The sequence below is a fragment of the Hyaena hyaena genome, unplaced genomic scaffold (assembly GCF_003009895.1).
Source record: "Hyaena hyaena isolate Hyena2069 unplaced genomic scaffold, ASM300989v1 scaffold_0, whole genome shotgun sequence".
Classification (NCBI taxonomy): Eukaryota; Metazoa; Chordata; class Mammalia; order Carnivora; family Hyaenidae; genus Hyaena; species Hyaena hyaena.
This window is the reverse complement of record NW_024080632.1, coordinates 1,042,803-1,068,842: the sequence shown is the minus strand read 5'-3', so window position 1 is coordinate 1,068,842 and position 26,040 is coordinate 1,042,803. Positions and strand designations below refer to the sequence as shown.

General features: G+C 44.8%; 1 protein-coding gene across 1 annotated transcript in view; it reads left to right on the top strand.

Annotated features, from left to right (window-relative positions):
• LOC120234796 (transmembrane protein 132B) overlaps positions 1-26,040 on the top strand; it is a 368,719-nt gene that overhangs the window by 296,786 nt on the left and 45,893 nt on the right. The gene's annotated exons all lie outside the window — the stretch shown is intronic.

The window sequence follows — 26,040 nt, the reverse complement described above, 5'->3', positions numbered from 1 at the left end:
TCATTCAGCAACATTCCACAAGTACTTAATGAGCACTGAATGTATGCCAGACCCACCCCTAGCCCCAGGGAAGAGCAAGAGGCATACGGAGCTACATCCACCCAAGGGAGATCAGGGAGGGCCAAGGACACACGTGGTTGTGTGTCACTGCTGTGGAAAGCACGCTAGCCATAGAGGCGCAGGCGTGAGCTGGCGTACTGCAGGCTCCGGGGGCCCCTGCTGGCCGGCAAGGCCAGGGTCTGTGGAGGAGAGAGAGCCGTGAAGGCTGAGGGCTTCCCAGGGTGCAAGAGACAGATCCCCGCGTGTACGATGAGCTTACACAAGGCACAAAACTGTGCTGAGTGAAACTCATTTACATAGAGCGAAAATCACTTCCTTTTAATTCTCTTTCAACCTTTTTGATTAGGTCAACAACAGCGTCTCATTTGGATTCTACGGCCTTTTTAAACAATTCTCCAATACTTGCTGCTGATTTCCATTTTTAATAGAGAAATCGTGGGCCTTCTGCCAAAGCCTCGGACAGGCGGCAGTCTCCAAATGTAATTTAATAATCCTGCTTTGTCTCAATGACGAGCAGCGCTGGCTTTGCAGGATGGCGTGGGGCCACAGCCATGACTGCGCTGAGACCAGGCAGAACCCGGACTGACAGTCTAAATAATCAATGGGGAAACTTGTGCTCCTTTTGTGAACTTTAAAAGGTTTCATCGGAACGTGAAAAGCTTTCCTACTGTTGATCATAAGTGTAGAGGGGAATGAAAAAAAAAAAACCTTGCAAGATCAATATTTCATACGTTGTAACTTGAACATTAGCAACATTGAGAGCTGAAGTGTTGCATTTCTTCCCGGGAAACTTACCAGCAGTCCTGTGAACAGTGTTTATCTTCTCTTTGTGTAGCTTTCTAGAAGGCCATGCTCTGTACACGTGGAGTCCAGTCCCAACATTTCAGTCTCTGTTCCTTCAGTGCTGGGCCGTGTCTCCAGGAATTCCTTTCCTGTGAAGCTGTTTGGCTGGGTCGTTTCCTCCGGGACCCCTCTGCTCTCCGTGTCATGACCACTTTCCCCCCCGTATGTAGATCGGCTCCCCTCTGGCTGTACCTCCAGGGCCTCCTGATCCACAGCAGGTAGTGTCCCCCGTGTGCATTTAGTGCCCATTTTGCTTCTAGCATCATCACCTTTCCTTCTTTGTGGCATTTTCAGTTCCCTCTGTGGACGATCGGGTTTTTGCCAGGTGGCTTTGCCCCGGGAGACTAAAGGACGAGATGATGACCAACGCCTTGCTGACTATGAACCGAATAACAGAAGCACAGTTATCTTCCACCCACAGACGGGGAAGTCATTGATGTGACTGGTCCCTCCGCATGAGATACATCTGCTTATTTATGCCCTAATTTGTGGGCTGAAGGGCTCGCTGGAAGTCTGTGCGGGACACACTTACAGATAACAAGGTACACCTTGGCGACTGAAAATTGAACCCTGTTGTAGGGAGATTGATACTATTTAACTAAACGGTGGTGACTGAAATCTGTGTGTAGTGGGCCTTCCAGAGCGAGGACTACCTGCATATTGAGTTTTAAGGTTCTTTTTATTTGTGACGAGTAATACAGACCCTTTCCATTTACGTTACAGAAAACTTCGTTTTAAAAAATATGTATTTGGTTAAGTCAAATCGTATAAGATGTGAATTGACTCAAAGAAGTATCCATTGTGTCAGCAACTTCAGGGGAAATGTTGCTTGGGGACCAGCTGCTGACCACAGGAGGGGTGTGTTCCCCAAGGTAGCGTCTGCTTATGAACTACAGACCGCCTTCTCTGTGCTCTCCCCAAAGTATCCGCACAGGGCTATCTGACCAGGCTATCCTGGTCACGTCTGGCACTGGTTCCCACACCCCTTCCTCCAAGTTGCATGAACTCAGAACAGAGCTACATGGGGGCATGTGGCAGTGTTCTGTGCTCATTTCTTCATAGTATCATGACATTTCTAAGTCAATATATGTGTACACCTAAAGCATTTTTCCTTCTTAATAGCCATATGATACTTCATAGTAATCAATCCTCTTTAACATTCAGAATGTTTTCCTTTTTTGTTTCTCTCTCTTTCCCTTTCATTTTTATACTACAAAAAGGAAGGCAATGAATAAACTTTATAGAAATTGGCTAGTACAGGTGATAAAACTGTACTGTATAATTGAAATTTGCTAAGAGATTAGAATTCAAGTGTTTCCACCAACCTCACCCCCACCCCCAAACCCTGAATATGTAGTTAACTTGTTGGGGTGAAACCTACCACAATGTATATGTATATCAAATCATCACTTTTTAAAATTTTTTTAATTTTTTTTTTTTTTATTTCTGAGACACAGAGACAGCATGAGCAGGGGAGGGTCAGAGAGAAAGGGAGACACAGAATCTGAAACAGGCTCCAGGCTCTGACCTAGCTGTCAGCACAGAGCCCAATGTGGGGCTTCAACTCACGAACTGCAGGATCATGACCTGAGCTGAAGTCAGATGCTCAACCAACTGAACCACCCAGGTGCCCCAAATTATCACTTTTTACACTTTATTTTTTTTTAAATATTTTTATTTATTTCTAGGAGAGAGAGACAGAGACAGCGTGAGCAGGGGATGGTCAGAGAGAGAGGGAGATAACAGACTCTGAAACAGGCTCCAGGCTCTGAGCTGGCAGTCAGCACAGAGCCCGACACGGGGCTCGAACCCACGAACCGCGAGATCATGACCTAAGCGAAAGTCGGACACTTAACCGACTAAGCCACCCAGGCGCCCCCACTTTTTACACTTTAAATACCTTACAGTTTTTTCAGTTAAATCTCCACAGTGCTAAAAAAAAAAAAAGAGAGAGAGAAAGTATTTAAAAATACAGAATGGCTATATTAACATCAGAATGACATGTTAATAACGGGTCAAAGGATATTACCAGTGATTATGAAGTACAATTTATAATGATAAAGGGGTCAGTTCATCAGGAAAACAAAACAGTCTTAAATCTGTAAGCGCTCAATAACAAAGCCTCAAAATACAAGAAGCAAAAATTTACATAACTGAAAGGAGAAATAAATATAAATTGGAAGGATTCTGGGTCAAGAATGACCCCATAATGTTCTCTGTACTACACTGCAGGTTCAGTGTCTGAAAACAAAACACATCCAATCCTTATTTATTAACATTTTTTTTTTATGTTTATCTTAGACAGACAGACTGAAAATGGGGGAGGGGCAGAGAGAGACAGAGACAGAATCTGAAGCAGGCTCCAGGCTCTGAGCTGTCAGCACAGAGTCTGACACAAGGCCTGAACTCACTAACCATGAGATCGTGACGTGAGCTAAAGTCGGACGCTTAACCAGACTGAGCCACCCAAGTGCCCCACATCCAATTCTTATTAAAATAAGTAATAACAAATGTCCCAGTGCAAATACCTCCTTAAAGATCGAAGGCATAGGTTCTTGCCCAGAGAAGATTTCGTAACTAGCTCTGAGACCTCAGGCAGGCCAAGTACCCTCTCTGAGCCTCAGTTTCCTCCTCTGTATGATGGTAATGACTATACTTTCCCTGATGACCTCCCAGGGATTTTGAGAATCTCTTGATGTAACAGTAGTGTGAATGGCACAGGAAGTAAAGTCACAATTACTTTCAAGGGAGAGAGGAGAGTGTCAGGTGTGATGGGGAAAAAAGCTTGGTTGGAGCTCATTGGTGTGGTGGCCCCAGGGCTCTGCTATGCACAGGGGCATTAGTTTGATCTGTATTTGGGACTGGTGACTCCTCTCTAAATCAGGCCCAGTAACTGGATTTGGCCCAGTACTCACTACGAATGTGTCCGTGTCTGCCTGAAGATCAAATAAGAGAAGGGGCATGTGGTTGGCTCCATTCATGAGCAGCCACTGAAAATGACCGAGGGCTACCCAATCCTTAGCGGGGATGCCAGCCCTCCCAGCTTCTTAACCACAATATGAGAAAGTTGGTCCAAAGGCAGAAGCATGTGGAGCGCTGAGTCTGAGTCAGCCAGGAGGCCCTGGTTTGCAAGTTACAGAAAGCCCAATCTTTTTTTTTTTAATTTTCAAAAAATGTTTTATTTATTTCTGAGAGAGAGAGCAGCATGAGCAGGGGAGGGTCAGAGAGCGAGGGAGATACAGAATCTGAAGCAAGCTCTGAGCTAGCCGTCAACACAGAGCCCGACACGGGGCTCGAACCCACGAACCATGAGCTCATGACCTGAGCCAAAGTCTGACGCCTAACTGCCTGAGCCACCCAGGTGGCCCAGAAAGCCCAACCTGATTGGATCAGCAGGAAGCACCTGGCCAGCCCTCCAACCAATCATGGGTCAGACAGATGCCAGATGCTGATTGGCTGTAGGCCTGGGTGCCAGGATGCATTTCTGGAGCTGGGGGTGGAGTCTGAGCTCCCGCAGGAAGAACAGGGTTTGACGGGGTCAGGGGTCAAGTTCCCCAGGGGGAGAGAGAATCAGAGCCATTGCTTATCTGACCAGAGGAACCTGGGCATGGCCAGTGTCCCTCTTTCTGAAATAGTAAGTCATTCTGTTTTCTCTGTATTTGGGGTTTTGATGACCCTTCAAAAATGATCTCCAAATCCACCATGACATGTAACTGTAGAAATTAGATTAACTCTGGGCATTGGAGCACATTAAACTATCTAAATTACTGGGCTCAGTGACTGTCTCTTTGCTTCAGTCATGCGTCACCTGTCTCCCAGTACCAGAAAGCAACTCCTTAACTGAAGAATCAAATGAAGGCATAGAATTTTTTTCTTCGCTAGTAACAGGATTAGCGCAAATCAAATATCCAGAACTGCTTATCTGCCTCCTCCCCCCGTTTCCAAAGGAGGTTAGAGGAGTGTATGTCTGGTAGCAGCAAACCTGAAGCAGAGGGTAAGTATTGTCACTTTCCTTCTCCTAAGGAGGCTGGGCCACCGTGCGCCCCGTCAGCCCCGCTGCTTGGTTACCCCCTGCTCTGTGCGCGGCCCGGCAGGGGGTCCTGATCAGCCCCTGCCTCAGACCTTCCGTCTGCTTAGACCTGTGTCCCAGCCAGTGGCACCCCTGGAGAGGAGTCAGGAACCTTTGGAGGACAGCAGTGTTTTCTGGCCATTTCATTGGTCTCTAATTCCGTTCATCCATTCTTTGACAGAAAAACGGAAACGTTACGCTCATCCGGAGTCTATAGATGACAGAATAGGATCATTTCCATTTCTACTAGGTAAGGAGGTCCAGGCAGGAAGCAACTGCTTATTTTGCAATTTGAGTTTATTATGAAAATGGAAAAAAAAAAGAAAAACACACTATCCCATTGGTTTCTCCAAAGTCACAAGGGATTTGTTTGCTAGAGAATAGAAATGTACTTTTCTCTCAATACAGGTGAGGGCCAGAGTTTGTGTTTGTGTTTTTGTTTCTTTGTTTTCTGGTGACATAGGTCAAGGCTGGTCCCTTTGTGCCTTTATATACAATCCTAGGAAACAAGGCCTGTAGTGGGTTGAATAGTGTCCCCAAAATGTCCCAAATTCTAACCCCTGGTGTCTGTGACCTTGTTTGCAAATAGGTCCTTAGTAGATGGAATTAAGTTAAGGATCTTGGAGACGACGTCGTGCTGGGTTTATGGTGTCCCTACGTCCAGTAACTAGTGTCCTGATGACAAAAAGCAGAGGGAAGATGCAGGTGAAGAGAGGAGGCACTTGGATTTGATGTAACACAGCCGGGGAGACACAAGTAGATCTGCAGCCGGCGACTGCGTCCACTTGAATCCTGACACGCCATTCACACATGCTGGGGCCACACCACAGAGTTATTTCAACGATAACAATAATAAACTGCTATGTTACATATTAATCTTAACACCGAGGTACGTTGAGGAAAAGATGGCGAGCCCTTTATCGGGCAGATTGGAAGGACGGCTTCCAGCGTGACATGGCACGTGTCCTTTCTGCAGCTTCCCTGTGGGAAAGGTAGACACTAGGGAGGGTGTGCTCTGCCCCGAGTTCTGCCCGCGTCTCCCTTCTTCCAGCCGCTCCTAACATAGAAACTCTCAAATGCTTTCAGGGCGGAAAGTGTAGTTTTGGGTCAGATTTGCCTGTGAGGACGTGCACCTGCCTTTCCTTTGCAGACAGGCTTTACGAAAGTGTCTTAATTAGAAAGCTCTTCTGAAGTGAGTTTTAGTTCTTGAGGGAGATGGGATAGGCGCAGGATTTACGGCCCTACGCGGCCTTTCGGAATTGTGTCTTTCCATGGAGGGGACTTCCTGCTGTGTCCTCCCCCCAGGCCGCCCGCCCCTAATACCACACTGTGTAGACTGTGTGAGTCGTGGTGCACACCCGGTCAGTTGGTATTTACTCATCTGTTCAGACATTCTAGTGAGTCCAGCGTTGGTGCTGTGAGAGTTGTGCTAGACTCTGAGCATTCCGTAGCACATCTGAGAAGCAGCGTGGGAGCTACGGAGCCATGTGCTAAAAGGAAGAGGTTTTTAAAGTTGATTGATTTATTCAAAATAAAGTTTATTTTAAGAGAGAGAGAGACCGTGCATGTGTGAGCGGCTGGAGCGGGGGCAGAGAGAGAGAATCCCAAGCAGGCTCCACACCGTCAGCGCAGAGCCAAATGTTGGGCTCGATCCCCCCACCCTGAGATCATGGCCTGAGCTGAAATCAAGAGTCAGACGCTCAACCGACTGAGACACCCAGGCGCCCCTGAAAGGAGGCATCTGTAAAGCACTGTAGGGACATAGTTGAGAGAGCAGTTAATTCGATTGGGAGGAGATGTCATCTGGGAAGGCTTCACGTAGGAGGCCACACTTTAGTAGAGTCTTGAAGGATGAGTGGAGGTTTCCCATGACACAAACGTGGGAGCAGTGAAGCTGGTAAGGGACCTGTGTCGAGCACCTATGATGGGCCGGGCAGTGATCCCCATGCTGTAAAGGCATCACCTTAATTAGGACCCATGACTCCTTTATGAGGCAGAGGGAGAGTTACTGACCATCTGACAGGTGAGGAAGCTGAATCATGGAAGGAAATTGAATTTCCATGACTTTCATGAGTGACTCAGGTGTGATTGGGACCAGGGGTCGGGCTCCCCAGCCTGGCCCTGCACTGGCACACCCTCACCCCTGCTCCGCCAGGCAGCAGGTGCATCAGGAGGAAGGGGAGATATTTGCAGCCCGTGGCCAGTTAAGGAAAGTGTACGCGTTACGTCTCCCCCCGGGCGATGGGTGATGCCAGTGCTACTCCATGAGAAAATGACCAAATGCTTCTGAGCTTCATTTTCTTCTCAAAGTAGGATGGGCAGTGCACCTGACATTGATAATGGACCCACCTGTGTCCCTCTGTCTTTCCTTTGCATTGCTTCCCTCTCCTCCACTCTTCTTCTGAACCAATATTTAATGAACGGAAGACACTAGGGATGTAGTAATGAGCAACCCGAATGTGAGATCTAATTTTGTTTTATTTTTACTAAGCTATAACTGGCATGCTGTAAAATTCACCTGTTTTGCAGTTTGATGAGATTTATGCATAGTTACATCACCATCGCCCCACCACAGCCAAGATGCAGAATTTTTCCAAATTCCTTCTCGCCTCTGCTTAGCCAGTCATTTCTCTCCCCGCCTCTGCCCCGCCCCAGGCTCTGACAAACACCATCTAATTTTTGTCACTACCGTTCTGTCTTTAAAGGAACTTCACATCAGTGGAGTCCTACGGTATGTACTCGGGCTAATTTCTCTTAGCCTAATTGCTTTTGGACTTGTCCACATTCCTGCATGTATCAGTGATTTATTGCTGAGTGATATTGCACCGTGTGGGTGTACCATACTTTGTTTACTCATTCGCCAGCGAACGTGTGGATTCTTTCCAGTTTGGGGACTGGTAGGAGTAAAAATTCCATGTCCCTATATGGACATTTGTTTTCATTCATCTTGGGTGAGCACGTAGGAGCCATTCCATTGTCCATAAGACGGAATATTTTCTGTCTAGCATATGTCTTTATCCCCTTTATACACATTCTATCATCTCCAGCATTTCTGTGTCTGTTAACTTGATGTTTCTCCTGGTTACCCATTGATCTGAGACCGGCCCCTGTCCCTTGTGAATCTCACCTTGTTGAGTGCTAGGTTTTGCCATATTCTAATCATTGTCGATTTTGTTCTGACATCCAGATCAATTTGCTTCTTAAAGGGACTCCTGGGGGCTCAGTCGGTTAAATGTCAGACTCCTCATTTTGGCTCAGGTCATGATCTCACAGTTTGTGGGATTGAGCCCTGCATCCGGCTCCATGCTGGTAGCACAGAGCCTGCTTGGGATTCTCTCTCTCCCTCTTTCTCTGCCCCTCCCCTGCTTGAGTGCTCTCTCTCTTTCTCTCTCAAAATAAATATACATTAAAGAAAGCTTCTTAAGGACAGGTCTCGAGCAGCTTTTACTGGGACTAATATAGCTCTGCTGTTAGGACGTGACCCTTGTGAGCATTCTGTCTGGTGTCCCTGGTCTCGCACGGTTTCTCCAGTCTGGCTGATGGGCACACGGATGGTTTCCAACCCCGTGTGTGTTCCAGAATCGTTCAGCTTCCTGCTCCTGGAGAGTCTGCCTTCAGCCTTACTCCCAGAGCCCCCTCTGAAGCTGTTAGGATTCTTTCCCACACGAGCTCCTTTCTCTCAGATGAACTGCCTCCAAACTCTCGCTACCTTAACCCTGATCTCTGTCATCCTCAACAAGAGGCCAGAGTTTTATTTGAATTTATTCTTCCTACAGTAACCGAGGGGCTCACCTTCATTTTCCCTTATTTCTACCTATGTTTACAGTGTCAGGAAACAATCACTGTATAGTTTTTGTCTGATTTTCTAAGTTACAGCAGGTGGGACATTTCTGGGCCCTGAATGGGAGCAGAGGTCCAAGCGTTGATGTTCAGTGGGTGAGGCTGATCAAAAGCAAGTATGTAATTTCCAAATTATGGCAATTCCTCTGACATAAAATAGGGTGATGTGTAAAAATAGAGCAAGAAGAAGACTGGTCAGAAAAGCCCCTCCCTCTGGGATTAATGAGAAACCAAACAAAGGGCTTAGCATTTTGTCAGGCACAGAGTGTTTTATGATTTTTGTGTACTGATATTATATTATTCTTTCTAAAAATTTCTTTATTTTTAAGAGAGAGAGACATAGAGCAAGCATGCACAAGTTAGGGAGGGGCAGAGAGACAGGAAGAGAGAATCCCAAGCCGGCTCCAGGCTCTGGACTAAGCCAGACTTGAGGCTCTATGACATGAACTGTGAGATCATGACCTGAACCCAAATCAAGAGCCAGATGCTTAACTGACTGAGCCATCCAGGCACCTTGATATTATATTATTCTTTTTTTTTAGTATATTTTTTATTTTTATTAAAAAATTTTTTCTTTCATAATTTATTCTCAAGTTGGTTTCCATATAACACCCAGTGCTCATCCCCACAAGTGCCCTCCTCCGTGCCCATCACCCCGCTTCACCTCTCACCCCCATCAGCCCTCAGTTTGTTCTCAGTATTCAAGAGTCTCTCATGGTTTGCCTCCCTCCCTCTCCCCAACTATTTTTCCCCTTCGTCTCCCCCACGGTCCTCCGTTAAGTTTCTCCTAATCCTCCTTTAAGTGGAAGCATATGGTATCTGTCTTTCTCTGCCTGACTTATTTTGCTCAGCATAACACCCTTCAAGGTCCATCCATGTTGCTACACAGGCCAGATTTCATTCTTTCTCATTGCCATGTAGTATTCCATGGTATAGATAAACCACATCTTCTTGATCCATTCGTCCGTTGATGGACACTTAGGCTCTTTCCATGTTTTGGGTATTGTTGAGAGTGCTGCTGTGAACATTGGGGGTCCATGTGCCCCTCTGCATCAGTACTCCTGTATCCCTTGGGTAAATTCCTAGCAGTGAGTGCTATTGCTGGGTCATAGGGGAGTTCTATTGTTAATTTTTTGAGAACCTCCACACTGTTTTCCAGAGTGGCTGCACCAGTTTACATTCCCACCAACTGTGTAGGAGGGTGCCTGTTTCTCCACATCCTCACCAGCATCTATAGTCTCCTGATTTGTTCATTTTTGCCACTCTGACCGGTGTGAGGTGGTATCTCAGTGTGGTTTTGATTTGTATTTCCCTGATGAGGAGGGACGCTGAGCATCGTTTCATGTGTCTGTTGGCCATCTGGATGTCCTCTTTGGAGAAGTGTCTGTTCATGTCTTCTGTCCATTTTTTCACTGAATTGTTTGTTTTTTGGGTGTGGAGTTTGGTGAGTTCCTTATAGATTTTGAATATTAGCCCTTTATCTGATACGTCATTTGCAACTATCTTTGCCCATTCCATCGGTTGCCTATTAGTTTTATTGATTGTTTCCCTTGCCGTGCAGGAGCTTTTTATCTTGATGAGATCCCAATAGTTCATTTTTGCTCTTGATTCCCTTGTCTTTCGGGATATGTCAAATAAGAAGTTGCTGCAGTTAAGGTCAAGGAGGTTGTTTCCTGCTTTCTCCTCTAGGGTTTTGATGGTTTCCTGTCTCACATTCAGGTCCTTTTTCCATTTTGAGTTTATTTTTGTATATGATGTGAGAAAATGATCTAATTTCATTCTTCTGCATGTTGCTGTCCAGTGCTCCCAGTATCATCTGATAAAGAGGCTGTCTTTTTTCCGTTGGATACTCTTTCCTGCTTTGTCAAAGATTAGTTGGCCATACATTTGTGGGTCCAATTCTGAGTTCTCTATTCTGTTCCATTGGTCTATGTGTCTGTTTTTGTGCCAATACCATACTGTCTTGATGATGACAGCTTTGTAGTAGAGGCTAAAGTCTGGGATGGTGATGCCTCCCGTCTTGGTTTTCTTCTTCAATATTACTTTGGCTATTGAGGGTCATTTTTGGTTCCATACAAATTTTAGGATAGTTTGTTCTAGCTTTGAGAAGAATGCTGGTGCAATTTTGATGGGGATTGCATTGAATGTATAGATTTGGGTAGTAATGACATTTTAACAATATTCTTCCGATCTATGAGCATGGAATGTTTTTCCATTTCTTTCTGTCTTTGTCAATTTCCTTCATAAGTTTTCTATAGTTTTCATCATACGGATCTCTTGTGTCTTTGGTACGTTTATTCCTAGGTGTTTTATGTTTGTGTGTGTGTGTGTGTGCACGCGCGCACACAATTGTGAATGTGATCAGTTTCTTGATTTCTCTTTCTGTTCCTTCATTATTGGTATATAAAAATGCAACTTATTTCTGTATGTTGATTTTGTACCCTGAGACTTTGCTGAATTCATGGATCAGTTCTAGTAGGCTTCTGGTGGAGTCTGTCTACTTTCTATGTAGAGTATCATGTTGTCTGCGAAAAGTGAAAGTTTGACTTCTTCTTTGACAATTCTTATGCCTTTTTTTCCCTTGTGTTGCCTGATTACTGACACTAGGACTTTCAGCACTGTGTTAAACTAAAGTGGTGAGAGTGGACATCCCTGTCGTGTTCCTGATCTCAGGGGGAAAGCTCTAGCCAGGCTCCTTAAAAAGAAAAGAGAGAGTACCCAAATAGACAAAATCATGAATGAAAATGGGTTTATTACAACCAATCCCTCAGAAATACAGGCAATCTTCAGGGAATACTATGAAAAATTATATGCCAACAAACTGGACAACTTAGAAGAAATGGACAAATTCCTAAACACACACACCCTACCAAAATTCATACGGGAAGAGATAGAAAATCTGAATAGACCCATAAGTAGTGAAGAAATTGAATCAGTTATCAAAAATCTCCCAACAAATAAGAGCCCTGGGCTAGATGGCTTCCCTGGGAAATTCTACCAGACCTTTAAATCAGAATTAATACCCACTCTTCTCAAGCTATTCCAAAAAATAGAAATGGAAGGAAAACTTCCAGACTCATTCTATGAAGCCAGCATCACTTTGATTCCCAAGCCAGACAGAGACCCAGCCCCCCCCCCCCAAAAAAAAGAGAGAGAGAGAACTACAGGCCAATATCCTTGATAAATACAGATGCAAAATCCTCAACAAGATACTTGCAAATTGAATTCAACAGCACATAAAAAATTATCCAGCAAGATCAAGTGGGATTCATTCCTGGGTTACAGGGCTGTTTCAATATTAGCAAATCCAACAATGTGATACATCACATTAACAAAAGAAAAGATAAAAACCATATGATCCTGTCAATAGATGCAGAAAAAGCATTTGACAAAATACAGCATCCCTTCTTAATAAAGACCCTTGAGAAAGTTGGGATAGAAGGAACTTACTTAAACATCATAAAAGCCATTTATGAGAAGCCCTCAGCTAATATCATCCTCAATGGGGAAAATTTTAGCATATTTTTTAAATGTTTAAATTTGAGAGACAGAGAGAGAGTGCAAGCAGAGGAGGGGCAGAGAGAGAGAGGGAGACCCAGAATCCAAAACAGGTTCCAGGCTCTGAGGTGTCAGCACAGAGCCCGATGTGGGATTTGAACTCTCGAACCACGAGATTATGACCTGAGCCGAAGTTGGACACTCAACTGACTGAGCCACCCAGTTGCCTTGATATTATATTATTCTTAACAAGAATGGCCTGGTGGTTACAGGCATAGACTGTGGAGTAAGACTTTCTGGGTTTTAGTTCTGGGTACAGCATTCAGTAATAAAATCTTGGATGAGTTTTTGTGACTCTGTTTTCTCATCTGTAAAATGGGGATGATGAGGGCTTCTTCTCAGAGGTTTATTATGAGAATTATAGGAATAAAAACATGAAGGCAGAATTAGTGCCTGCATATCAAGTCTCTTCCATAGATCTGATTTGTGGTGTTTTCCCCCTTACCTGTACACCCAGCAATGCCCTGAGCATTAGCTGAACAAATGTTTTTGCTCTAGTGTGTTCTGTAGGGAAGCCCCCAAGGATGTGACCATGGTGAGAGCCCCTGGCAGGCGCACCCCATTTTCAGGGGCACTTTGCCAGGGTCCTGGCGTGTGAGGATGGTCCTCTGTGCTGGGGCTGAGCACAGGCTGTGGGCATCAGGGCTGGAGTGGGCCAGGCCAGCTCTGTGGGGGACACGGAGACACAGTTTGTACAGAGCAGAAAGCCCTGTGGCTCGGATGTGAGGTTCAAGCACGTCCCACTCTTTTTCTCACTGCCTGGCACAGCCCCCCTTGAAGTCTCCTGCTTGCTAGCTCACTGCCTTTCTCTGCTTGTGTCCCTGATTTGTCTCTGTCCCTCTGCCTCTTCTCAGTCTGCCTAGATCAGTCTGTCTTTGTAGATCTCCCCATCTGTCTGTCTCCCTCCCTCTTTAGGACTCTATGCTCTCAGTCTTTCTGTCTGTCTGCCTCCCTTTCTCTCTTTTGGACCCTAAGTTCTTCCTCTTCCTCCCCTTCCTTTCCCCTGCCTCCCTCCCTCCTCCATCCTCCCCTGGGGACTGGCTCAGCCCAAGCCGACAGCCAGGGCTCCCCTGCTCTCTGCAGTCACAGGGCGCCACAGCTGTATGGAGGGTTGTTTGTATCAGAACGGAGCTTTCCTCGTGGGCTGGGGTTTCAGAGATGCTAAGCTTCCTTCCCTCAGGAACATATGTCTCAGAGGTGCCATCAGGTCTGGTTTCACTTTTAACGGAACAGATGTCATTTGCTGGCTGTCCTTTGGCAACGAGAATTTGTGTCACATTTTAACGGAGTAGCTCTAGCTCCACTTGGATGGAAGCGTTTATTTTTCCTTCCCCTCCCCAGGCAGCAGAGAAACACGGCTTACGGGTTAGAGCTGTAACCGAGGAAGCGCTGGTGGTTAAGTAGAGGAAGGAAGTAGAGAAAATGGTCATTCAGTGTTGGAGCTGGGACGTGGGAACAGAGCGCCCACCCGGAACCCCACGTACATTCTGCATGTGCCCTCCCTGACCCGCGCGTTGTGTCCTTGATGCTGCCTTTCCCTTCCCGGAGCTTCCGTGTGCTCTCCCTTTCTCTGCCCCTGTGTCATTGCCTCTGTCTGTCTAGCATTTTAAAAATGCGTGTGTGTTTTCTTTCTGTCTCTCTTTGTCCGACTTAAGCTTGCCTGTTGGTCTCTCTGGCTTCCGGCCTGGCCTTCATGTCGCTGTGGGATGCGTCAGCATCTGAGATCTAACACCCCCCTGGCAGGGGCAGGATGGGACACAGTGGACGTAAACTTGACTGTGAGGCCCACCGAGCAACCACCTTCCCTGTGTGTGACCCTTCGTCTCATGCATTAAGTAGCATTTCCCATCTCGCTGCCCTTAGTTACCGGTGTCCATGAGCTCACCCTGCGCACTGGGTGACAGCTGGTCCAGGTCCTTCCACACGGTTTCTGCCTCTTCCCTCCAAGCTGCCACCTGGGAGACATCTGGCCCAGACTCTGACGGAGACACATTTTATCAACTCCCCCTGAGTGGCATCCTATTTGATACAACTTTCTCCATGTTATTCGGGGACTCATAAGGAGCTGAGTTTTGAAATCACTTACTGCTTTGTGGATAGTAAATTATTAGAATCCCAAAATAACTGTCACATGGAGGGAAGTGGGCTGATCCCAGAGTTATGTAATGTACAACAGTGGGATTGAAAATCATTGTTTCGGTCGGAGCTGGCATCCTCGTTTACCTCTGAGGGAAGTTCACATCTGCCTTGCAGCTTTAGAAATCAGAAGTCGGGGTGTCTGAGAGCAAAACCGCGTCAGAGTTATATTCTTGTTCAGAGACTGACAGTCAGGGACCAGAGGAAGTAGGCTGCTGGGCCTTGCAGACTGTGGTCCAGACCCTCCCATTCTGGGGGAGCAGCTGGGATGGAACCTTCTAGAAGCCACATGTGGTCATGTCGTGGGGTTTTGGGGCCGCTTGACTGTTTCTACTAAAACTAAACCTTTTTTTAAAAAGTGTATTTACTTTGAGAGAGACAGAGAGCGAGCGAGCGGGGAAGGGGCAGAGAGCGAGGGAGAGCGTCCCAAGCAGGCTCTCTGTGGTCAGTGTGCGCACCTAACTCAGGGTTTGGACCTATGAAACTGTGAGATCATGACCTGAGCCAAAATCAAGAGTCAGACGCTTAATTGATTGAACTACCCAGGCGCCCCTCTACTAAATCTTAAGCTTTACATTTGTAAGATGTCTTCTTACAAGGTGTTAAAATCAAAGCTTGTACAAATCTTTCATCCTTAAAGCTTTTGAGTTAGGAAAAGAAATGGAGTTTTGGCATCATTTAACGGGGGAGAAGCTGAGAGAAGAAGCAGCGCAGCCAGGATGATGGGTTCTGGTGTCTATGTTATTTTGTTTACATGCTGGTTTGGTTGCTTAGCAGAAGTGTGGTTCCGGCCAAATTAAAAGATCCTTTCCAGCTCTGGTTCCCTTATTTGCACAGTGAGGACAAAAATAACAATCCTTCAATAGGGATATTTGAGGATTAAATGAGATATTAATAAGAGCAGTTAATGTTTATCAAGAACTTGCGATGTAGCAGGCTGTTCTTTAGGGTGACTTTTATCTTTAGATATCAATACATATCACACTGTGTTTATTATAAATATGTATTATTATTAGCAGATAATACATGTAAATCACTTAGCACAATGCCTAGCACTTATCTAAGGGTTTAAGAAAAGTTAATTGTTGAGGTGCCTGGATGGCTCAGTTGGTTAAGCATCTGGCTCGATCTCAGGTCTTGATCTCAGAGGCGTGAGTTTATGCCCTGCACTGGGTGTGAAGCCTACTGTAAAAACAAAGCTAGTCATCATAAATGATGTTCCCTAGGCATTTACCATCCCTGTATCATTATGCATTTATTCCTTGATTTGTTCCTTTTTAAAAAAAAATTTTTTTACATTTATTTATTTTTGAGAGACAGAGTGAGACAGAGTGAGTAGGGACAGGCAGAGAGAGGGAGACACAGAATCTGAAGCAGGCCCCAGGCTCCGAGCTGTCAGCACAGAGCCCGACGCAGGGTTCCAACCCATGAACTGTGAGATCATGACCTGAGCCAAAGTCGAACACTTAACCGACTGAGCCACCCAGGCGCCCCTGATTTGCTTGTTCTTTTGATTATTCATATTATTTTAAAATTTTCTAGGAGTCTGGATAAATGCATTCCCCAAATACCTTTCCTGAATTCCCCAGATGACAAGATCCTCCCTCTTCTACACGAAAACGCCTTATTGCTGTTTTTTATACAGTGTTTCAGTTCTACACATGCTGATCCTTTTTTTAAAGTTTTTTTTTTAATGTTTTATTTATTTCTGAGAGAGAAAGAGAGAGAGAGAGAGAGAGGCAGCTTGAGCAGGGGAGGGTCAGAGAGAGAGACACACAGAATCTGGAGCAGGCTCCAGGTTCTGAGCTGTCAGCACAGAGCACGACTGGGGCTTGAACCCACGAACAGTGAGATCATGACCCGAGCCGAAGTCGGACGCTTAACCGACTGAGCCACCCAGGCGCCCCCACACCTGCTGATCCTTTATCTGCAAATGTTTCAGTGTGAATTTCCCCAACACTCTTGCAGGACCCAGTCTAGGATCACGTGTACATTTGTTATTATAGCTATTAGGCCTCTTCAATCTGGAAATTTCTCGGTCTTTGTCTTTCAGACTCTGATGCATTTGAAATGTACAGACCAGTTGTTTCATAGAGTATGCCCCCAAATTTGAGTTTGTCTGAAGTTTCCTCATTATCAGATTCTACACCCCCCCCCTTTTTTTGAAACACATCAGAAATGATGTTATGTCCTTTTTCAGGACACAGGATGCCTTTTTATCCCAGTAAGTGATGTTCTCCTTGATCATTTGGATGCTACAGTGTATGATGGCTTTTAGTTTCATATAGTTCCTGTTTTTCTCTTTGAAATTAATAAATCTCTTGCACGGAGATATATTAACACCATATGAATGTCCTGTTTCTTATCGTACTTTTAATTACTAGTAGCATTCATGCTGATTCTTGCCTGAAACAATTATGGTAATAAATGGTGGTTGCCAGATGATGGTATTCTAATTTCACCGTTAGTTTTTACATTTATTAGTTGAAGTTCTACCATAAGGATGAAGTTTCCTTTCTTCCCTGTTTGTTTGTTTGTTTATATCAGTATGGACTCTGAAGCTTATTATATATTATACACATTATATAATATATTGTATTATTATAATTGACTATTATAATTACTTATAATGCTGTAAAATTGTCCCAGATTGGCCAGTGGGAGCTCCTTCAAGCTGTTTCCTGTGTCGTTTTGATATTTGTTCGACCACTTTGTTACCTTCTGGCTCTACAATATATTTTAGGCTCATTATCTTGTGCTTTCTGTGCTTTGGCCTTAGAATCAGCCATTTCTCCCAGGAGATCTCTTTCCTTTTTTTGTTTTTCTTGGAAGAGGGTATTTGGAACTAAAATCTGGGTCTGGGTATCATTGCGCTGAAGCCCTCTGAGCATAGAGAACTAGAGGAAACTATATAAATGCACACCTACATTAGCACATACATAAACACACGTACACCTGCCATCTACAGTAAGTTCACGGCTGTAGCTCTACTTCCAATTCACGACTGGAGTTCACTCTTACCCCTTCTTTGTTCCATTTTAAATTCATGTCTCTAGCAGCAAGAAACCTGGCTCTCGTTATTACCAACATACCTTATTTACTCAGTCCTAGAATTCACTAAAGTAGGTTTGGAACTGCTAACCTATACTGTTGCAGAAAACACACCCAGCTAGAATTCAGTATGTGTTTACATGTACTTTATCTTTAGCCCAAGGGTATAAGTCAAAATAGTATGCTGGAAGTTTCACGCAACTCCTAGATTGGAATAACTTAAAACTATGATGGTTTATTCTTGCTCACACTACATGTCCAACGCACATCAGCTGGGGGGTTTGCACTGCGTTGCCATTTCTCTGGACCCAGGTTTATGGAGAAACAGCCCAAATGTCCATCCACTGATAAATGGGTGAATAAAATGTGAGCACATCCATACAACGGAATACTACTCAGCTGTCAAAAGGGATGAAGTACTGACATCTGCTACAACACAAATAAATTTTGAAAACATGTTTTATGGAACAAGCCAGACAGAAGAGTACACGTGTAATACGGCTCCATTTATATGAAACGTGCAGAGTAAGGAGATGCATGGAGACAGGAAGAAGGTTGGGGGTTGGGAGGAGCTTGAAGGGAAGGGGAGTACGGGGAGTGACTACCACATGCACAGAGTATACACTGTGATGCGGCAGGTCAAGCAATGAATGGATCTATATATCGGGTAACAATCCTGCGGTGTGCCTCACCTTCCTTACTTCTAAAGTGAGAATGTTTTTCAAAGAATTTATAAGGACGACAGACAAACAAGAGATGGATTTCACCGTCCACTTGAATTTAGGTGCGGCCATGTGGCTTGATTTGGGCAGTGAAACTTGTGTGGAGCGATGAGCTCACTTCCAGGCAGAAGCTCTCGGTGCACAAGACCAAATTCTCTGCCTTCCTCTATCACAGCGACAGTGGCTACTCGGTCAACTTGTGGGTCAAGAGTGAGGACTATGCAATGCAAAGTCGTGAAGATTTGCGCCTAAGTATTATTCTAAGAGTTTTATAGTTTGTGCTTATGATCCATTTTGAGTTGATTCTTTGTATGGCTTTCTTTTTAAACATTGAGGTTTTGGGGACACCAAAATGGTTAGGTTTTAGGAGGCTCTGTCGGTTAAGCATCTGATTCTTGATCTCGGCTCAGGTCATGATCTCACAGTTCGTGAGTTCGAGCCCTGCATTGGGCTCTGAACTGATGGCATGGAACCTGCCTGGGATTCTGTCTCTCCCACTCTCTTTGCCCCACACTTGTTCGTGCTTGCTCTTTTTTTCTCTCTCTCTCAAAAATAAAAAAAATAAAGATTGTGGGTTTTTGTTTGTTTTCTTGTTTTGTTTTAGTTTTTGAGAGAGCATGAGTACGATTATGGGAGAGGTAGAAGAAGAGGGAGAAGGAGAATCTCTTTTTTTCTTTTTAAAGTTTTTATTTATTTTGAGAGAGGGCACGAGAGGGTGCAAGTGGGGGAGGGGCAGAGAGAAGGAGAGAGAGAATCCCAAGCAGGTTCTGTCAATGTGGAGTGTGATGCGGGGCTTGAACTTACCAACTATGAAATCATGACCTGAGCCTAAATCAAGTCAGATGCTTAACCAACTGAGCCACCCAGGTGCCCCTAAAGATTGTTTTGATTATTTGAAGTCCTTTTATCTCCATATGAATTTTGGAATCAATTTGTCAATTTCTGTATAAAAGCAGCTGGGATTTTGATGGTGATTGCGTCAACTATGTAAACCACTGATTTTTGTCATCAAATGAATACTGTCATCGTAACATTATTAAATATTTCAATCTATGAACACAAGATGCTTTTATATTTATTTAGGTAGTCTTCAGTTTCTTTCAATGATATTTTTTTAGTGTTCTATATAAATTCCTGCACTTTGGTTAAATTTGTTTTAAGTAATGTATTGTTGATTCCATTGTTCACAATAACTTACTTTTGCTTTAATTTCATTGATTTTTCTATACTGTTTTCTATTCTTCCTATTATTATCATTTCCACTCTCTTCTTTGTGAAATTGTATGATAGATGCCATCAAAAACCAACAATACACTGAGAAAGAATTTTTTTGAGATACAATTTTAGTGGCTCTAATATACAAATACTCTAAGAAATTCATTTTCAAAATACAAACAAGCAAATAGAAAAACGAAGGAAGAGTTAGAAAAATAACGTAAGCAAACAATTCACAGAAAAGCAGATGCAGGTAGACCATAGAAGTATGAAACAAATAAATGCTCAACTTCCTTTTGAGTGCAGAGAAATATTAAAGTCTCAACAAAATGCCTTTTTTTTTTTTTTACCATTTGATACTGACAAAAATTAAACAAATTGATCACATAAAATGGTCACAAGGACATGGGCAAATAGTCCCATGTATTACTGAGAGATGTGGAAACTGCTATTATGTTACTGTTTTCATCAATGTGGCAGAACTTATTAAAATGAAAAAATGTGCGTGCCCTTTGGGTTTTTGTTTTAAAAGTTTGTGCGTTATGGTATGTTCGCCACAAGCGAGCTGCCATCTTTCTGGTTATGTTGCTGTTACAACATCATTGACTGTATACCTTATGTTGTGCCTTTTATTCCTGTGGCTTAGTCGTCCATTCGCTCTATTCCTTATTCCTCTCTTCTTTCTACTTGTTTTGGGTTTAGTGTGCTCTTCTATTTTAGTTCCTGAAGGTGGAAGTCTAGGTCATTGGTTTGAGAGGTTCCTTTTCTCTTTTTTATAATGCAGGCATTTACAGCTGTAAATTTCTAAGTACTAGTTTCTCTGCATCGTATAAGGTTTCGGTATGTTGTGTTTTTTGTTTTCAGTCATCTCAAAGCAGTCTTCCAGCTTCCCTTGTGATTTTTGCTTTGAACCATTACTAGTGAATTTTCCATTTGCATTAATTGCACTTTTCAAGTCTAGAATTTCCATTTGGTTCTTTATTTTTTCATAATTATTCATAATTTATATTTCTTTATTACAATTCACTCATTGGTGAGTCACATTTCAACCCACTTACCTTGGTTCTTTAGACATGATTTTTAAAAAATTCTATGTATTTGAAACAACTGGTTTAAAATATTTGCATCTTTGTCTAGTAAGTCCAACATGTGGGCTTCCTCAAGAACAGTTCTTTAAAAAAATTTTTTTTAAATTTTAATGTTTATTTATGTTTGAGAGAGAGAGAGAGAGAGACAGAGTGCGAGCAGAGGAGGAGCAGAGAGAGGGAGACACAGAATCTGAAGCAGGCTCCAGGCTCTGAGCTGTCAGCACAGAACCTGACGCGGGGTTTGAACCCACAAACTGTGAGATCATGAGCTGAAGTCAGATGCTCAACCAACTGAGCCACCCAGGCGCCCCAAGAACAGTGCTTCCTGATTGCTTTTTGTTTTGTGATTGGGCCATGCTTTTTTTGTTTGTTTGCATATCTCCTAATTTTGTTGTTGTTGAAAAGTGGAAGTTTTAAATAATATCATGTACCATCTCTAAAGTTAGGTTAGTTTGTTGTTGGTTGTAATAATAAGTTTGTTTCTTTAGTGACTTTTAGGAAGGAATTCTGTAAAGTCTCTATTGTCTGTTGTGTGTGGTCGCTGAAGCCTTTGTTTGGCCCCTTGGGGTTCAGCCAGTGGGTGTAGAGATTTCCCCAGATACTTGGAATCAGGACATGTCCCAGTCTTTATCAAGAGCCTCTCTGTGTCTGTTGGGACATGCTTTCATTACTAGCCAGGCATTTGACAGCCCTGCCTTAGCTTTCACTTCCTGTTTTAATAGAACCTCAAAGTCAACCAGTGGCGAAAGCTTAGCGCCTTCTCCGGTCTTTTTCTGGGTCTGAACACAGTCCGGGACAGGCACACAGTCCGGAGTTTAAGCTTGGCCTTGCACGTTCCCCAGGGCACTATTAGCTTTTCAAAGTACCTCTAGGTATTTTTTTTTTTTCTGCACCAAACTTTATTCAGCGCCTCCAGGCAGCTATGAAGTTAAGCAATCACCTACAATTGCTTTGAACAAATACCTCTAGGGAGCAAGCTTTTCACACTGGGTAAACTCAGAGTCAAGTCAACGCTGACAGTCTTGCCAGTGGGATCTTCCAGGGAGCCATCAGCAAGTGAAATAGTGGCAGTTCTTTGAGAATTAGGGTCTGAAAGATCTCCAACCCTGATCTGCTCTCTCTCTGGTGGCTTTTGTCCTGCGAACCCAGGAGCTTTTACTGTGACAGTGAGCTGTATTTCTTTAAAGCTACAACAGAGCTGGGAAGTAGGGGATGGGAATAAGCCGAGTTAAAATGCCACACAGTTCTCTCTTTTTTAACCAAGATTTAGCCATTTTTCTTGACTAAATGCTCCCCTGGTTGCATAGCCTTTGTTTCATTTCCAGAGTTCTAAAAAGGTTGATTTTTAATTCTTTATATATATATATTTTTTGTCCAGTTTTCTCCTTGCTTTTATGGAGAGACTTTGTGGAAGTCCTTACTCTGCTATTTTCACTGATGCTACTGTAGTGTGCAACATTAGTGGAAACTCCTCTTCATAGAGGAATATAAATATGTTTTCAAGGCATAAAACCTAGAGCTTGCACAAATAGGAGCAGAATAAAAGACTTGTATTATGATAGATGGTGAATTTTTAGCAGTCTGTGGCAGCAGGGGAGGATTTAGATGTAATATTTCACAAGATAAATCACTTTCTCATTGTGTCAGAGGCAGGTGGGGTTACCTTTGGGACTTTGGGGAGGCCGTCGATGGCCACTAGAAAACACGGTTGCAAAAATCTCAGCCACACATGCAAAAACTACAAGAAGAAACATGGTTGGTCACAAAGGTATTTGGGGTAAAAGCCCCGGCTTGGATCAGCCAGGGATTGGTTGTTATAAAAAATAAAGTCACCTCCCTTGAAACTCAGTTTGATAAACTTGTTGTGGTGTCTTTCTTGAAGGCTGTGAGCTTCTGCAGAGTAGAGATTGGCATTCATTTTAGAGCCTTGCATGTTGCTTATGCTCACACGCATTCGTCAAGACTTTCAGTTGTAAGTTGGCTTATAATTAACATCGGCTTGAGGCACCTGGGTGGCTCCTGGGTGGCTCCATTGGTTAAGTGAATGACTCTTGATTTCAGCTCAGGTTCATGGATTCGGGTCCCGCATTAGGCTCTACACTGAGGGTGTGGAGCCTGCTTGGGATTCCTTGTCTCCCTGTCTCTCTGCACCCCCACCCATGTCTTTCTCCAAGATAAATAAACATTTTTTTAAAAAATTAAAAAATAAGATAGGCTTAAGTAAATATATACATATATATTTATATATATATATGTATATATATACACTTATATATATATATGTATATATACCTAAATTTCCAAAGATAGAAGACACAGATGTGTCTGGACTCAGAAACCCAGAAACCTTCCCAGGACTCTGTCCTATCCTGCTCTTGTCTTTGATTTCCTTTGTCTGTGTTTCACTTGAATCCACCTCCTTGAGGGGCCACGTTTGGTTTGTGTGCTCATCTGTGAAGCCTGACTCGGTGGTCTGGGGTCAGCAGCATCTAAGCCGCATTCATTGGTAGCAGTGTAGGATGATACCCCAAGGAAAAACAAAATGTTGTCATTTCAAACAGAAAGCTGGGTGGATTTTCAGCCTCGATGAACACTCCCCAGCAGAATTAATGCCTGTCCATTACACACAGCAAACGCTCCCCTATCGATTTTCCCAGTTGCACTGTGAGTAGAATTTAGCCATTTGTTTTGGAATCATGATACAGTGTCTGATCTTCGTACACATGATGATTACACCCACACCCACACCACTGCCCCACCTTTGATGAGTTGTCGTCTCAATTTCTGCAGTGTCTCCTGTTTCCCGTCCTTGCTGAAATATAAAGGTGCGTCCGTTCATGTGCCTGGGGAGAACGGAATACTCAGGAACATGGACCAGAATTATATGGTGCTTTGACTTCACTCCTTGAGAGCCTGTCCAGGGAGAGGACATATGTAAAAACAAAAACCAACTTATTTTTTTCATCTTTCTTAGATTGAATCAGCACTGTTTACAAATACTACCAAGTTGGTGTTTTTTATTGATAAGCAGATATTATTTTCAGGTTTAATATCAATGAATAACAAATAATCTACAAACCGGGAATAATACTAGGAACTATCTTGGAAGGGTTGTTGAGTAAAATGAACAAGCAATTAATTACATGTAAAGTACTTAGAGTACTGCCTATTAATTATTATTATTATTTATTATTACTCATGGACTCCATCTCTTACCCATCTTCAAGTTTAAAGTGGATAATGAGGGGGCAATTTAGAAAATCAGATAGGGGCCCCACTTAGTGCTTGAGCTGAGACTAGGGGATCTAAGAATGAAAAGAGAACATGAAGTAATTTTCCATTGGGTGGATTGTGGTGGAGCCAACCGTGAGTGTTTGGAGGATCTTTCCGCAGAGCGGCATTGCACGGCTTCCCGCCGCCTTCTCTAGTTGTCTTTTACTCTTCACATGAGTGTGGAAGGAGCATCTTTACCAGAGTCCCTTTGTGAACCTACCCGGTGGTTCTTTAATTCATTCATGGAGCAAACCTCTCATAGCGTCTACTGGATGGAGCAGCCATATTGATGGAGCTCTTGTTCATTTTACACCAAATCTGTTCTAAACTTTGTACATAGAGAGTTTCGTTAAACTTTCATGAGGTCGCCACGTGGTAGTGCTTTTATTCTCCCCGTGTTCCAGATCAGGGAACTCAGGCACAGGGGGAGGGAAGGAGCTGTGGTGGGCCTGGTAAGGGACCATTAGAAGCCATCTTCATGCCCCCACTCCACAGCCAGCTCCACTACGGACGCCCACTCCCCCAGCCTCCCCCGCAGGTGGTCGTCCGTGTGACGAGCCCTGGACTTCCCGGTGAGAAGGAGCAGGTGCACTCTTTCCGCATCCTGCCTTCCCCCTGCTTAGACAGCTGACAGATGGCCGGTGTGATGGGCGCCATCTTGCTAGCTTGAGGGGGTGGCCAAGAGAACAGCAGAGAAGTGGCCCTGTGACCTCCCGGAGTCACTGGACCAGAGTCAGCAGCCTGACCCTCCAGATCTGGGTTATGTGAGAGCGGTAATCAAACCCGTGATGGGTTGTTTCAGTTGAGTCGGATTTCCTGGGACTTCAGATCCGCTGAAACGGAGGCTGAGCCAGTTTCAAAGCCAGCCCGTCCAGTCCCAGAGCACGAGGCCTCCCTTCTGCACGGCCTCTCACACACCGGGCACCGTCCCCGCTTCCGGGGACGTGATGCAGGTCAGGACAAAGGTGGCTGAGACCTTGGGGAGTTTACAGTCTAATGAGTAGTTAGAGGTGAGCACAGGTGAGCGCTGGGGTGATTCCCCTGCAGCACAGACCAGGCCGTTCACACCGCGGGGGGCAGAAAGCCCCGTCCCCCCGAAGAAGCGGCACGGAGGCTGAGGCGGGCGGGCGAGGCGGAGGCTCTGCGTGGGGGCGAGCAGGAGGCACGGGGTGGGGGGTGAGGACTGGGGGGAGTCTGTGGGGCTCCCGTGAGGAGGGACGGTGGGAAGAGCGAGAGAGCCGGCGGGGGCGTCGGGGTCAGATCACTGCGGGCGGGCGGAGAGTGTGGACTTTATCTTAAGAACAAACGGTAAGAGGCTTTCAAAGAGTTGCCGTCTAGGAGAGAAAAGGTGTGAATTCTGCTGAAACACAAAGGATGCTCTTCAGCTGTCGTGGGGAGAGTGCACAAGGGAGGTGGGGGGCGTTGTGGCTGTCCCCGTGACAGGAGGGTCTCTCCGTGGCAGTGATCGTGGGGCAGGAGGAATGTGGCAGGCGGGGGATGAGTCAAAGGCCCCTGGGGAGCAGAGGAAGACAGACACTGACATGGTACCCATGGACCCCTGGGCCTAGAAGGGACCCGGTGACATGGCGCCAGCGCTCTCGGATCCCTGGGCCTGGAGGGGACCCGGTGACATGGCGCCAGCGCTCTCGGATCCCTGGGCCTGGAGGGGACCCGGTGACATGGCGCCAGCGCTCTCGGATCCCTGGGCCTGGAGGGGACCTGGGTGACATGGGAGGCTGGGGGAGGAAGGTGCTGGAGGTCGGCTCCAGATGTCAGGGGCTGATTTTCCATGCTTAGTTCTCTGTTCTTTGTGCTGTTACTTGTCTCCTCCTCCTCCTCCTCGTCCTTCTTTTGTAAAGAATCTTTTTATTAATGTTTATTTTTGAGAGAGAGGGAGAGTGAGCACTAGTGGGAGAGAGGCAGAGAGAGAGGGGGAGAGGATCCAAAGCAGGATCCATGCTGTCAGCACAGAGCCCGACGTGAGGCTCGAACCCTTGAGCTGTGAGATCATGACCTGAGCCAAAGTCGGACCCTTAACCGACTGAACCACCATGGGCCCCAGTTACTTACCTTCTTAATCTGAAACTACAGTCAGGGCCACGTTCACGGCGTTAATGAGCTCGGAGCACAGGCGGTCACTTACCAAGTGACCCTGGTGTGGAGATTTGGGGACCGTTGGAAAGCA